General features: G+C 39.1%; 1 pseudogene; it reads right to left on the bottom strand.

The window, feature by feature from the left end:
* Nucleotides 1–7,160: 7,160 nt before the first annotated feature.
* LOC100609674 (NFU1 iron-sulfur cluster scaffold homolog, mitochondrial-like) lies at nt 7,161–7,902 on the bottom strand (annotated as a pseudogene).
* Between the last annotated feature and the right edge of the window lie 8,376 nt (nt 7,903–16,278).

The following is a 16,278-nucleotide window of genomic DNA, read 5'->3' as shown; positions in this document are numbered from 1 at the left end:
TTAGGCTGTGGCATTAAACACATCTCCCCAAACCAGTGAAAATGAGCCCCTTCACGATGACCCCACCCCGTACCTCCATGGGCCTCTGTCCATTGACGTCTTCGGTTGCGTACGGGAATACCAAGACAACTCTGCCACTGTGTTAGCTCCTCTCTTCTGGCTATCCTAGCATTATTTAACCCAAAAACCCCATTTCTAGAAATCTTTTCCAAGCGTACAGGATCACACCTATAATCCCAGCACTTTGGGAGGTGGAGTGGGCAGATCACTTAAGACTAGGAGTTCGAGACCAGCCTGGCAAAAAAAAAAAAAAAAAGTGAGATAATCTAGTATTAGTAATATTGGTAGCAAAATCTTTAACTAGGGTTCATATTTCCACTGACTGTGTGTGCAAAGCTCCAAGCATATGTTAGGTACTCAAGAAAGAGCAGCTATTAACATTGTCAGGCAAGATTAGACAGCAGAAATGTCTTGGAAGTAGGCTATTTGGAAGTGGAATAAGAACAGAAATATAAAGCTTTAAAACTCCACTAAATTTCTTCCTTCTCCTTTCCTAAAGCCTTGAAAGTCCTCCTTGGAATGCCCTTTCTGATACTGCTTAGCAGCCACCATTACATTTTTAAATAGCCATATTGATTTTTCCTTGTCTTTACCAGCAAAATCCTCCAGGCTCTGTTGACAGAGCAAAACACTCACTCTGCCTCTTTCAAGCTCTTTTCAAATGCAGTACACTGCACCAGCTTTTCATGCATCAGTCTGGGGAAAAATCAACCCAAGAAAGCTATGGGATCTCTGCAGATTACCTGTCTGTTCTTGGCCAATGTCTGCAAATCAGAATCATGCAAGTCAGGGACAGGCTGGAATTGAGTCAGTCAGGCCCTTGAGAGAGTTGTAGGCTCTTTTTTTTTTATGCTAGAGAAAGGGAAATGGATAAAATTCCAGGGATCTGGTTCACTTGTCTTTGCCCTTCATACATGTGTTGCTTCTCCCATACTTATCCTGGCTGGGAGGGCGGGTGGTGGCTGCCAGCTCTTATCAAGACAATGCCTGGGAAGCCAGATGCTGAATCCTACCTGCAGTGCTTGTAGCCCTGCCAGAGCCCAGACATGTAGACAGTGGCAACATGGCCCAGCAATGACATTTCATGAAGACTGACTCCAGTGGTCTGGACTGATGCTTTGTTCCTCGTGTTTCCTAGAAACACCTGCCCATTGAATAATGCCCTGCTAGGAGTGATGGAAAGAAAGGGTCACCCTTCAGTGCCCTCACAACCTGAAAGGACTTTTCCTCTGTGGTCAGCAGCCCCTGGGCAGACCAGCATGGCAGCTCTTCAACTCTCTGAGACAGGTGGGGAGGCAGGGAATGGGAGGACACAGCAAAGTAAGTATGTGGTAGGGAAAGCCCCGAAGAGAGAAGGATAGGACCTCTTATCTGAATACCTTTCCTCACTTTCCACCCCAGAAGTGTGGGATTAGGGAAAGGTTAGAGAAACCTTCTAGGGACTAGAAAGAACTTTGGGTTTTTATTCATGAATTCACTTGAATTCTGGTGTGCTTAATGTTTAATATTATGATATATAGCAAAGATATACAGAACAATGTTCTATCATGTAGTAAATACCTATGTAATCATCACGAAGGCCAACAAACAACATTACCAACAGACCAGAAGCTTCCTTAGTGCTCCATTCCAATCTCTGTTCTACCTCCTTCCCAAAGGCAATTACTACACTGACTTTTGAGGCAATTTATTCTTGTTTCTCTTAATTTTGTCTATCTCCTGGTGTGGGAAAAACTTTAGAATGTAAGTATCTTCTTGTCTCCAGCTTCTTTGGTTCAATATAATGTTTACAAGAATCATCATGTTACCCATAACTCTTGTTTGTCCAATGCCATTTTTCTACTGTATTTAAGTAAATGAATATACCATGAATTACTTATCTATTTTACTGTTGATGGACATTTGGGTTTTTTTCCAGCTTTTGTCTACTAAGAATTGTGCCATTATCAACATTGGTGTTATGTCTGTTGATTCACGTGGCATATTTATAGAAGTTTATACTCAGGATTGGAATCACTCAGCTTAAGTTATGTGTACCTTTAAATTTTATAGATAATTTTAAACATTACAAAGTGAATGAGAATTCCTCTTGCTCCATATCCTCATCAACATTGGCTATTGTCAGTCTCTTTACTTTTGGCCATTCTGGCTCATGTTCATTATTTTTAACAAATATTTTCCTAGGTACTGATGAGGGTAAACACTTTTTCTTTTTTTCTTGGGCACTTGTTTACATACAGATATAGATGTAGCTAGATAGAGAGAGATAAAGATAGAGATAGAGAAAGAGATAGAGATACAGATGATAGAGAGATAGAATCTGTTCAGGTCTCTTGCCCATTGTTCTTTGGGTTATCTTTTTCTTATTCATTTGTGAGAGGTTTTTTTTTTAATATGCTGGATATGAGCAGGTTATGATATGAGCTGGATATGAGTGCTATGTATTACAAAAATCTCCTTTCACTCTGTGACTTGACTTCTGTACCTTTGTCTTCTTTATATTCTTATTCTATTTATCTTCTGTAATTTCTTATTTGATTTTTTTAGAGATAATTTCTTTTTAAATTATTTCTTCTGCAATTTATGTCTTTTAAATTATCTTAAGCTCTTCTTTAATTCGTATCAATAATAATGTATTGGATTGTACTTAGGCATTTTTCCCATCTTTTGTTAGATTTATTCCTATGTATTTTATATGTTTATGTCATTATGAAGTATATTTTGTATTTTTATATCATTACAGAAAAACAGTTGTTTTTTGCTTATTTAATGGTATCTTTTGGTGAACAGAAGTTTTCAGTTTGACTGTAGTGTAATTTATCTTCTACCTATTATTAGTTCTTTCAATATTTTATTTATGAAGTTTTTAATCTCTTTTCTGAAATCATAAAGCTATCTTCTCTTACCTTCTAAAAGTTTATTGATTCATGTTTCACAATTAGATCTACAATTCTGGAGTTAATTTTTAGGTATAGTATGATGTAGAAGGCTAATTTTATATTGTCCAGCACAATGTTTTGAAAAGATTAACATTTCCTCCACTACTCTGCAGTGATCCATTTGTTATAAAGCAAGGGTCTTTATGTATGTGGGTTTGCCTTGTGTAAATAACCCATTTATTACTTTATAATAAATGTTGATATTTTGTTGGACAAATTTTTCTAACTTGCTACTTTTTCAAAACTCTTGTCTATTTTTGGTTCTTTATACTTCCACATAAATTTTAGAACTGCTTTGTCATTTCTTACAAAATGTGGGGGTTTTTGCATTTATAGACAAGTTTTAAGAAAACTGATAATTTTATAATACTGAATCTCCTCATCCATAAACATGGTTTATTCTTTCATTTATTTAGCTATTCTTATTTATCTCAATAATAATGTATTGTTTTCAACATTGACTTCTTGCCCATTGTTTATTAGATTGCTACTAGCCATTTCATATTTTTGTGTCATTATGAATGGTTGCTGTGACACAGATAAACAGTTGATTTTTGCTTATTAATGTTTATTTAATAAAGTTGTCAAACTATGATGGCTTTTTCCTTTGTCACCCTCCTAGTTTGAACTATAGTCCCCAGTTCCTCAATCAAATGCTAATCTTTCTGTTATTGTGAAAGGATTTTGCATATGTGCATCAAGTCTCTGATTAACTGACTTTAATCTAAAGGAAGCTTATCCTTAGTGGGCCGGGATCAAAGGAGCCCTTCACTAGATGGATTGTGGCCTTCCCTTAGTTCAGAGAGATTCTCCTGTTTGCCTCAAAAAATAAGCAATCTGCTGTTTACTTATACAATTGCAAGGAAATGAATTACGGTGCATGAGCATGGAAGAAGCCCTCAGATGAGACCACAGCCCACCTGACACCTTTTTTTTCCTTTTTTTCTTTTTTTTGAGACAGAGTCTCACTCTGTCACCCAGGCCGGAGTGCAATGGTGCGATCTCCGCTCACTGCAACCTCCACCTCCCAGGTTCAAGCGATTCTCCTGCCTCAGGCTCCTGAGTAGCTGGGACTACAGGCACACACCACCACGCCCGGCTTGTTTTTATATTTTTTAGTAGAGACAGGGTTTCACTATATTGGCCAGGCTGGTCTCAAACTCCTGACCTTGTGATCCACTCACCTTGGCCTCCCAAAGTGCTGGGATAACAGATGTGAGCCACTGCACCCAGCCCCAGATTATACCTTTACTGCAGCCTTTCAAGATCTGGAGCAGGGGACCCAGCTGAGCTGTAACTGGACTCCTGACCAAAGGAAATTGTGAGATAATAAATGTAGGTCGTTTAAGCACAAATGTAGATTTGTGATAATCTGTTACACAGCAAGAGGAAACTAACAGAAATTTTAGATACTTAGAGTGTTAGACTTTTTTTTTTTTTTAAGATGGAGTCTCACTCTGTCACCAGGCTGGAGTGCAGTGGTGCGATCTCAGCTCACTGCAACCTCCACCTCCCAGGTTCAAGCAATTCTCCTGCCTCAGCCTCCCGAGTAGCTGGGACTACAGAGACACACGCATGTCCCCCTGCCCAGATAATTTTTGTATTTTTAATAGAGACGGGTTTTCACCATGTTGGCCAGGATGGTCTCAATCTCTTGACCTCGTGATCCACCCACCTCGGCCTCCCAAAGTGCTGGGATTACAGGCATGCACCACCGTGCCCGGCGGAGTGTTAGACATTTTTACATAAATTATATTACTTGTGAATAATACTAATTTTATTTAATCATATTCAATCTTCTTAACTTTTCTTTGTTCTACAGCCATTATTAGGACCTCCAAAACAACGTTGAATGTATGGTTTTCTTTTTTGGCTTTATTCTGTTAATGTGGAGGATTTCACTGTTTGATTTTCAAATGTTAAATTAACCTGTATTTCTAGAACAAAACCATTTGTTCAATGTGTATTACCACTGTAAAATATTGCTGAATTTGCTAATATGTAGGCTATTTCCATCTTTATTAAAGAATGAAATTTACCTGTAAATTTTCTTTCTTATAGTACCCATACCAGACTTTGGTATCAAGGTTATGGTGACCTCCTAAAATGAGCTGAGCTCGTATGTCTAGACCTCCACTGCCCGCTGGCTCTTGGTCTAGTCATTCTTCAATATCTTGCTAGTTCTTCTGTGCCTTCAAGATTTTTTTCTTTTTTTCAGGTTTTCTAGTTGTCATCAGTTGGGGGCAGGAGTGCAATTCAAATTACCTCATATTTAAATTTCATTCATTCCTTAAACGTCTATTTATTTGGCCTTCCTGTGTGCTTGCCCCTAATGAGTCAAGAGTCCTATGGTGAAGGCACAAAAGGAACCATCAATTGCTGTCTAGCGTGATGAGTTCTCTGATAGAAGAGCTATGTGAATACATTAAAACTGCACCTCAGTGATTTGGAAGAAGATAAATAAGAAGCAGTTGGACAGAGAAAAGAGAAAAACATTCCAAGCAGAGGGAAAGCATATGCAAAGTTCTAGAGCTGAGAAGAGGTTGTTTCATTTGGAGAGCTGCCCTGATTCATGCTGGCAGGAGGAGAGAGTCCAGGTGCAGAAGAAGCTGGGTCCTAGCTGTGAAGTGTTTGGCTGCCATATATTTTCATTTGGACTTTATTCTTAAGGTGACAAGGAGCCTATGGTGGGTCTGAGCTGCAGAGTGACACCATATGGCATTTGCATTTCAGATTGATTATTCTGCTTGTTGTGTGGAGAATGGATTGGATAAGGAAGAGATGAAGGTTGGAGAGCTTTTGGAAGATTGTTTTAGTGATTAGATAACAGATGATGGTGTCTTCTCTTGGGTAATGGTGAAAGGTTGTATCAAAGACAACTGCATGAGATATTTAAGAAGCACAAATTGATGTGCATAAATATAGGGGGAGTGAGAGGAAAAAGAGGAGCTTAATGATTCTGATATTTATAGCTTAGACAAGTGCATGGGATAGGGAAAACAAAGCCAGCCCTTTTCTTTCTATTACAAGAGGTGGGTTTTGCCAGAGACTAGTCAAAGCTAAAAATAAACAACATGCATGAAAATAAACAACATGCATTATTGGCCTTTTTATAAACATGAGGTTGGGTGTATAAATATATAGTTGCCAGATATAGCTTTCACAGAGATCATTCTGCTCCCACTACATAGAGCCCCAAGATCAGGAAGAATAAGTTTTGTTTTAAATTCCAAACATACTGAGCACTCGCATCATTCAGGGTACTTGATGTCAGTCACCTGCCACATGGTAAAGGATCACTAGCAAAATAACAATGGCAGAAAGCTGGCCACCACCTCGGCCCTGGGTCAATTTGCTGAAGCTCAATTTGTGATAAATGAATAGCTTTTATTTAGCTCATCCAATTATCTACTGATCACTCAATGATATTTTAACTAAATAACAATTCACTCTAAACTTTTGGGCAAATAAACTAGAATAAGACAGCTTACTGCATGATCTTCCTGCAAGGGGCTGTGCAAGTGCCAGGGCAGTCATAAGCATAGAATACCATGAAACACTGGATTTTGTGCATAAGAGAAATGTCATCTTTTCTTATATAAAATGTATAGACAGGAAAATGTAAAAGCCAAGGCAAGAGCGGGGATGATGCTGATGCAAAATTGAATGTAAAAATAAAATTCTTAAATATTCAGCAAGTTGCTCTTTTAGTGAAATTATTTTGGAAAATGAATTTTCAGAGACTTGACCCTCTTACTCTTTTAATCTTTCTGAACCTGCTCCCTCAACGTAAAATGAAGATAATAAGAATGCCTACATTGTAGGGTTATTGTAAGGATTACATAAAATAATAAATAGAAAGTATCAAGCACTGTGCCTAGAACATGGACAGTGATCAACAAATAAGTTACAGCTGATATTATTGACTCAATACATGCTTTTTGAATTAATGATATAAAAACCAGATGGTCAAATAAAATCAGTCAGCGGAAAATGATTGGCTATAGTGTGCCAGACATTTCCATAAGTTCTTCATTCGATCTTTTTTTTTTGGACTCTGAAGAAATGGCATATTTTATTAATCTTCAAGTTCCTCAGCATATTAATAATAACAGCTTGGTATATATTATCGATAAGTCCGACTATTGTACCCAAAGAATATCCAGATTATTTTAAGGCGAGTTTGCTTCCTTTTCATCTGATTGATCATCCATACCCTGTTCTACACCTTCTACCTCTGGAATATAAAACTGCAGCATGTTCTGAATTCCATTTTTCAGAGTAATGATTGAACTAGGGCAGCTGGTACAAGAACCCTGGAGTTTCAGTCATACGATACCATCTTCAAAGCCTTTGTAGATTACGTCTCCTCCATCTTCTTGCACAGTTGGCCGCATTCTAGTATCTAACACTTCCTTAATCAATGCCACAACTTCATCATCTTCACATCCTGCTTCTCCTTGAAGATGTTTCCTCAGTAACTAGGGGTAAACCAGATGCAAAGAAGTCCGTGGTTATTGCGTAAATATCTGGTTTCAGTAAATTCCAGTCTAATTTTTCATTTTCCTTTGTGGCAGTGATGAAATCTGGCCCAAAGAAAACACTTTTTACTCCTTCAATCCTAAATAACTGCATAGCCAAAGGGGAGCGAAATGCTGCAGCTGGGGTTGGAAAATCCATGGGCCTTGTCTCAAAAACTGGTTTTCATGGTATAAACTTTAAACTGTTAGGATTTGAGATATCTTGTGTTTGAATAAACATGTATCTCACTGGGTTACAAAAGGCTGCAGGTAGTGGGAAGAGTAGTCTTTCTACAAATTGATGCAGAGGCTGTTTCTCTTTTTTTTGAGACGGAGTCTCACTCTGTTGCCTAGGCTGGAGTGCAGTGGCACGATCTCGGCTCACTGCAACCTCTGCCTCCCGGGTTCAAGCAATTCTCTGCCTCAGCCTCCCGAGTAGCGGGGATTACAGGCAACTGCCACCACGCCTGGCTAATTTTCGTATTTTTAGTAGAGACGGGGTTTCACCATCTTGGCCAAGCTGGTCTTGAACTCCTGACCTCGTGATCCACCCGCCTCGGCCTCCCAAAGTGCTGGGATTACAGGCATGAGCCACCATGCCCGGCCCAGAGGCTGTTTCTTAATGGTGTATAGATTCTTCAACAAATGGTGGAATCACCTGTGCAGCCCCATGGCAACAGCCGCAGCTCCCCAGCCATGCCGGGCCTCTGCTGCCATCTTAGTCCCAGAGTCTCCATCTTCATGCCATTGCGTAAAGTAGATACTATTATCTCTGCTTTCAGGTGAAGCATGTGAGGTTGAAACAGGTAAAGCATCTGTTCAAATAGTGAAGCATCTGCCTTTTGAATCCAGTGGTGGATCCCAGGGCAGTTTAACATGTTGGTTAAGTCATGGCTGTGGATTCAGACAAACTTAGGTTCCTTCTGGGCTCCAACACCTACTTGACTTCTTAGGGTGCATAATTTATTATCCTCTTTTAGTCTCAGTTTCCTTATCAACAAGGCTGGTATAATCACACCCATCTAAAAGGTGTGTGAGGCTCAAAGAAGATGATGGGTTGTCAGTTCCCACTTGGCTCCCCTTCTTCAGCACCCCACCACTTGCTCAGTCCAGTGTGTTCCCATGAGTGTAGATCGACCTTTATTGTCAATAGTGTGTTCTGCCACAGCTTCTCTGGGTGAAAGACTTTGATTGGCCTTTCCATGGTTTCTAGGGTATGTAGAGGAGCAGGTTGCCCTTTCCTGATACCATGTTCTGGCATATAGACAAAAATATAGTTCTTAGACTTATAATCAGGTTTTGTCCCCAGCAGAGTCACAATAACATGATCACCCACTCGTCACTTGAGTACTGTCATTTTCCTTTGTCCTTTACAGGAGACCAGAGGGTCAGGTTTGTTTTCTAAATGCCTTGGAGGAAACATGCGGTTCCCCATATCTTTAAATTAATTCCTCTCCCTTCTTGTTCCCTATATCCTATGGTTTTATGAATTACCTCATGAGCCCACCAAATGTGTCAGGAATGACAGACTGTACAACTTGTGGTCAGTGACTCGAAAGTGTCAGTAACCACTAAGACAGACATGAGCTTGATGCAAAGGCCCCCTCCCATAATTAAGCAACTATAATTCCTAATATTTATGAGCACAGTGCTATTATCATTGAGTTAAAATGAATTGAAGATTAACTTAATCTGCTTTAATTACAGATTTTGAGAAATCTAATGGACAATGTGCATTTGTCTGAGAATGAAGAAACAAATTATAAGTCTAGTTTTCTCAGATAGATCTTCAACAAGTGACTTCACTGCTGTTGGCCTTAGTTTTATACTGTGAAAACTAAAATACTTTTTAAAGAATGTCTACCCAGCTTAGCTCAATAAAAATGGGTCTGATGAGAAAATGGATTTGAAAGGGTTTATGGAAAAAGGTGAAAGCATTATATTTATGCTAAGAAGCATCATGATTAGAAAAGTTTTCTTATTTTTGTGTAAAGAGCACTAGACCAGATATTCAGAAGGGCATTTAAAATTTGCTAATGTAGACAGAAGCTTATGGAAGCCAATTACTGTAGTAAGAAGCAAGAGGGAGTGCTGTAGAGTCATTTTTAGCAGATCTAGACACAGAGCCTTCAGTAAGCAAAGATTATGAACAGGAAGCATTATAAAGCTGTTTCAGGAAAAGAATTTTATCTAGCAGAATGAAAATTGCTCATGCCAATTAGGGATTTTAGTTTAGCCCACTAATAGGGGTACACAATACACAGTAATGAATTCCTCTCTACACCCCACTTCTTGTGTCTCAAAAGATTGCTTACAAAAAAATCTAGAGTACAAAGAAAATGAGGAAAATCCAAGAATTATCAATGGACAAGATTGCACATAATACTGTTCCAGTTGACTGAATCTTCTTGTTAATTAAGCATTAATGGAATGCCCATGATTTATTTAATTATAGAATATCAGGACTTGGAAGGATCATAGAGAATGTCAAGTCCAAGGATCTGTATAATGCTCCCTGGAGACCTTCTATTGATCCCCTTCAAGGGCCATCCCAAGAATAGGGGAAAAAACTGAGCAGGCAAGGTTTTGAGGCCCCTAACATACTATGCTCCCAACTTTATGCTACAGTAGTTCTATTTTATATCTGATTAACACTTGGGCTTCTCTGAAAGACGTTGATGCCCTCAAAAATTACATGAATAGAGCTTACAGGTTTTTGGAGGATAATGGCAGCTGTCTAAATTAGAATCAATTCCTACATCCTCCAGAAAATGTACAGACCATTAAAGAAAGCAAAGGAAACCACCCTCAACCATGCTATAGCATAATTAGGAGACAGAGATGACTAACATCATCAGCTCATATGTAAGTAGGGGAATAAATATTCAAAACAGCAAAGCCGGAGCCAGCTTCAGAACTCACACCCAAATGGAGCATCGGGCAGAGACTGTGTGGGAAAGAAGAGGACAGCAGGAGCCTAGCTGTGATGAAAAACAAAATAAAGCACACCAGAGGGAAATGGCCTCACCCTCCGTGGAGCAAAATGAGAGCATCTAAAACCTAGTGAACCACAACACAGGCTATGGATGGGGTTGGGGTGGTTATAAGGAAATTGAAAGGAAATGATCTGAGAGTGCACTGCTTCTGGGGAATAAGGAGGCAACCAACAGGGAAGATGTCTTTTGGAATCTTCATGGTAAATGAAAAGACAGAAGCACAAGTTTGAATGTAAGGGTCTTAGAGAAACAAAAAGCTCATAAAATTAGGAAGCTAATTATTTTTCCCCTCCCCCAAGCAGCCACCATTAAAGAAACTGTACTTCAGCATGTCAACAAAGAATGTGGTCTTGAACTAAGCAAGCTCGTAAAATATCCAAACTCCTTAACCAAAGTGCTCTGGGGTACAGAACAGGGAGAAAGAAATCTCAAGCAGCAAAAGGAGTCTACAAAATCTCCATGAAGAAGGTGATACTGGAGATGAGACAAGAAATTGTAATGGAAATTCTATTTGATGCCAGGTGCTGTGGCTCACACCTGTAATCAATCCCAGCAATTTGAGGGGCTGAGATGGGGAGATCACTTGAGGTCAGGAGTTTGAGATCAGCCTGGCCAACATGGGGAAACCCTGTCTCTGCTAAAAATTCAAAAAGTAGCTGGGTGTGGTGGCATGCACCCTATAGTCTCAGCTACTTGGGAGGCTGAGGCACGAGAATCACTTGAACTTGGGAGGTGGAGGTTGCAGTGAGCTGAGATCACGCCACTGCAATTCAACCTAGGCGACAGAGTGAGACTCTGAAAACATTCTATTTGATGTATTTTTAAAAGCCATGGGCTTTAGAATTACGTAGATGATCAGGAGATTCTACCTATTATGCTGTGTTATGTTACACACATATTTTGTTACTTTTTTCCAACAATACATTGCGAACATTATTTCACCATGTCATTATTTTTCTACATAACCATTTTAAATGATTTAATAGCATTTTATTATATTTATTGCACTGCTTTTACTTTATTTAATTTCCTCTTATTATAGAATCAAGTCATTTCTATTTTTTCTGTTATTAATAGCGTCATAAAGGATATCCTTGTGATATTTTTATGCTCATCCACATTTTGCAGACACCAAAGGCAAATTTGAATATTATTGAATTGTGCTCCAAGAAAGCTGTGCTCATTTGCACTCTGGCTAACTGTGTAAGTAAGATAACAACTCTTTTCTGCTTGGCAATGGGTCCCATGTTTCTACAGTTATAGGACACTTTCCTGAGCACTATCGTTAAAAAGGGCAATGTCATTTTATCACTTCCTGCCCAACACATAAGCTTCATCATAATTCTCATGAGTGTTGAAGATTAAATAGAATGATATATGCAGTACACCACATAGTAAGTGCTTACCAATATTTTCCATCCCTCTAGTTTTCTTGAACCCAATTGTATTTCTTGCCTTACCATCTCTTAAAAACAGGTATTTTCATTTTTATAAACACTTTGTTGAAAAAGTGTTAATAAGTATTCTATTGTACCAATAAAATAGAAATTGTGCTGCTTTTATTTCCAGATTTCACAAACAAGCCCGCATCAGACAGATTCATGCTTCTGCCATTTCTGCAAAACTTCCCTCGCCTGCTTCTTAGCCTTTTGGCTATCCTGGTGAAAGCCCTCTTGATTTCATTGGCTGCTCTGCAGAGGTCCAAGTATCTCTGTAAGCAACAGAGCTTCCATTCCCTGGTCCTATTCATTGACCTGCTCCCCTGTTCCATAGTGGCAACTCATGAAGCAGAAATCTGCCTGCCCCCTTTGTCATACTTACAATCTCTAGTCAGGGCCCAACTGACTCACTGGCCTGCTAAGTCAATGAATCATACACCACTGTGACTCAGCCCTTTTCCTTTTATTAAGATAATGAGGAAGTCTCTTCATAGAGTCATGGCATTTGTTATCAGAAAGAAAATTCACCGAGATCAGTTGATGAATATATTTTTATTCATTACAGAGAAAGGTCACATTAAGCTGAAAAATAGAAAATCAGAAACTATTTTATAGGTGATATTGGAGGAGACAAAATAGACCAATGTGCCCTTTTGAGTGAAACAGAATTATTCTCTCCTCCCAAGTGAGATGTAATGACTGCAGTAGTGGGTGAATTATTGAACTGAAAATGTGGCTGGATGGTGTGAAAATAACAAAAAGCTATTAAATGTAATTTTAATCTCTGACACACTAAGAGGAATGACAAAATTGAGCATCTAATGGTTTTATATTTGTATAAAGTAGTCAATCTCCTAGAGTTAAGCTGCTTATGAACAAACTCTTTTTTTGAATTTCAAACTTTGATAATATATTATAAAACATTTTTGGAAACTGTAGTATAATATAAAATATAGTTCATCTTTATCCCAGGCTCCTGTCACAGAGATCCTAAAACCCCTGGAATTTCCTGAGTGATAAGAGTGTCTTGTTATCCATAAGGAGCCCCTTTTGATCACACTCGAATTTATGTTAATGGAGGTACTTAGGTTGGGGTCTCTAGATAGCTTCAAGATGGGGGCTGGATACCAGAAAGACTAAGAGTTAAAGGGTTGGAACTTTCAGCCCCACCCACCTACCTCTGGGAAGGGGTAAGGAGGCCTGGAGATTAAATTCTATAAAAAAAAAAAAAAAAACTCTTGAACAACAAGATTTGATTTGATGAGCTTCTGGGTTTCTGAATAGGTGGAGGTTCTGGGAGGGTGGCACACTCAGATAAGGCGTGGAAGCTCCACTCCACCTGCCTCAATACCCTGCCCTATGCACCTCTTCCATCTGGCTCTTTTGTTTTCTTTATAATAAAGCAGGAAACATAAGTGATGTGTTTCCCCGAGTTCCGTGAGCCATTCTAACAAATCATCAAAACTAAGGAGACGGTCATGGGAACGTGTGATTTATAGCTGCTCTGTCAGAAGCACTGGAGGCCCAGACTCGTGATTGGCATCTGAAGTGGGCAGTCTTGTAGGATTAAGCCCTTAACTTGTGGGATCTGAACCTAACTCCAGGTAGATAGTGTAAGAATTGAGTTAAATTGTAGGATATTCAGTTGGTGTTTGGAGAGTTAGAGAATTGCTTGATATCTGATATCAGAAGTGTTGTGTGAGAGTATAGATTGTGTTTCCCAGAGAAGCTTAATATGTGAATATGGCATTATGTTAAGCATAGGAAGACAAAATATGTTATCTACTTTTTAAAAGCTCATAATTAGTTGGGCCCCAAATTCATGCATATGTTTCGTCATTCAATGTGTCTTCAATGTCTATCATGTAGCAGGTGCACTGGGGGAAATCAAAATGAAGAAAGTGCATCTTGTGCCCTCTGGAGGCACACAATGAAATGATCTCTCATTTCAAAGTCACATTGTAGAGGCCTTGGCATGACTCACATCTTTCAAACACTCTTTCACATTTTTTTCATTTATATTTTACAGCAACAGTGAGGGAGATGTTGTCATCCTGTTTTACAGGTGAGAAAAGTAAGATTCAGGGATCTTAAATCATGTGCTCAATGTGGTACAGCTAGCAAGTGTCAAGGCTGGGATTTGAACTCATGTCATATCACCACAAATCCAAACTCAATATTGGCCCAAGAAAATGCTCTAAAATTTCATTTGATACAAGTTGAAGTGTAAGCTGCTCCTTCCCTCTGACTTCAGAATTTACCATTTTGGAGAGGAAATGAAATCACAGGTGAAATTTTAGTAGCTAGACTGATTGGGTGTGTACTTATGCTGCTTCCAAATGTCACAATCACTAGTGTTAATATTAACTAAGTATTAACTAAGTTAAGTAACTAAGGTTGGGGTGATAGTGAATTTTATGTGTCAACTTGACTGGGTCATCCGGTGCTCAGAGATTTGATCAGACTTTATTCTAGGTATTTGTGGATTTGGGGCAGGGATGGGCAGTAGAGTAAAGCAGATTGCTCTCCCTAATGTGGGTGGGCCTCATCCAATCTGTTGAAGCCCTGAAATGAACAAAAAGACTGCCCATCCTCCAAGTAAGACAAAATCCTTCCTGCCTGACAGCCGTCATACTGGGACATCAGCTTTTTTCTGCTTTCAAACTGAAAAATTGGCTCTTCATGGGCTTCAACCCTGCTGGCCTTCAGACTGGAACCACACCATTGAGTTTCATGGTTCTCAGGCTTTCAGAATCCAACTAGAACTACAACACTGGTTCTCCTGGGTTTCCAGATTGGACTCACCCTGGGATCTTGGGATTTTTCAGCCTGTATAATTACCTGAGCCAATACTTTTATAATAAATCTTACACACACACACACACACACACACACACACACCCTATTGGATCTATTTCTCTGAAGATCCCTGACTAATATAATCAGCATGGCTTAATATTAAAGGAGAATGAAATTAGCCATGCAGACAGCTAAGCTGGGGCAGTGCCGTTCAGAACTTTCTGTGATGATAGAATTGTTTTATAGCTGCACTATCCAGTATAGTAAGCACTAACCACATATGGCTATTAAACAACTGAAATAGCTAATGAGACTAAGGAACTGAATTTTTTAAATTTTTATTTTAATAAATTTAAATGTGTATTTAAATAGCCCCATATGACCAGTGGCTACCATACTGGACAACCCAAATTTATAATTTCTCCACTTTATACTAATGATTCCTACTAACTGTGTGAGATGATAGATAGATAGATACATACATACATACATACATACATACATACATACATGATAGATAGATTTAGACAGAAAGAGAGAGGGACAAACAGACAGAGATGGTCATTGTTTATTTTATATCTTTCGCACTAAAATGCAAAGCCATTTAGGGGAGAGAAACTGTTCATTTCATTCCCACTGTATCCTTAGCACCTAGAAAAGGACCTTGAAGGAAATTAGACCTCAATTAATATTTGTTAAATTAGTGATTTTGCCTACAAGTATTTAATAACAAGTAATCTTGAGGCAATGTGCTTTGACTAGCCAGATATACATTGGTCTAATTAGGGTTTTATTATTTTATGTTATTTTTGAGACAAAGTCTCGCAGTGTTGCCCAGGCTGGAGTGCAGTGGTGCAATCATAACTCACTGCAACCTCTGGGGATCAAGTGATCCTCCCACCTCAGCCTCCTGAGTAGCTGGGTTTACAGGTTCACCCCACCATACCCAGCTAATTTTTGTATTTTGTATAGATAATGGGTTTCACTATGTTGCCCAGGCTGGTCTCAAACTCCTGAGCTCAAGCAGTCCACCCACTCTGCCTCCCAACATGCTGGGATACAGGCATGAGCCACCTCGCCCAGCCAAGAATATCACTGCCTACCTATTACATATTTTTTGTCTTTATTTGCCCTGCATGGTCTGAGCCATCATTCTAGTTTGTTAAATTTAGGCAAGACTTTGGGATTTTCAAATGTGAGATGCTGTCTTCAGCTCTGGAAGGTCTGAGCTGAGAAAACATTTGGGGAAGCAGCTGAGTGGCATGAACATACTGAGGAATATGTGAATCCAAGTACATGGGCCACAAAAGGGTGATATATAAAAGCCTGGTCCCAGTGTGCTCTTTGAGAAAAGATTGAGACATCACTTTGCTCTATCAGCTGGAGCCTCTTGACTTCATAAGGATAAAAGTGTTTCTAAGTGGTTATAGCTGGCTGGCTGTGTGGCTTTCCTGCTTCCTCCTCCTCTGCGTGGAACTTTATAGCTTTGTAGTGGAAGGGTAATTACTCCAGAGAGTAATGACCA

This window comes from Pan troglodytes, chromosome 2 (genome assembly GCF_028858775.2).
Source record: "Pan troglodytes isolate AG18354 chromosome 2, NHGRI_mPanTro3-v2.0_pri, whole genome shotgun sequence".
Classification (NCBI taxonomy): domain Eukaryota; kingdom Metazoa; phylum Chordata; class Mammalia; order Primates; family Hominidae; genus Pan; species Pan troglodytes.
The sequence above is the reverse complement of the archived record's forward strand: the minus strand, read 5'-3'. Positions and strand labels throughout refer to the sequence as shown.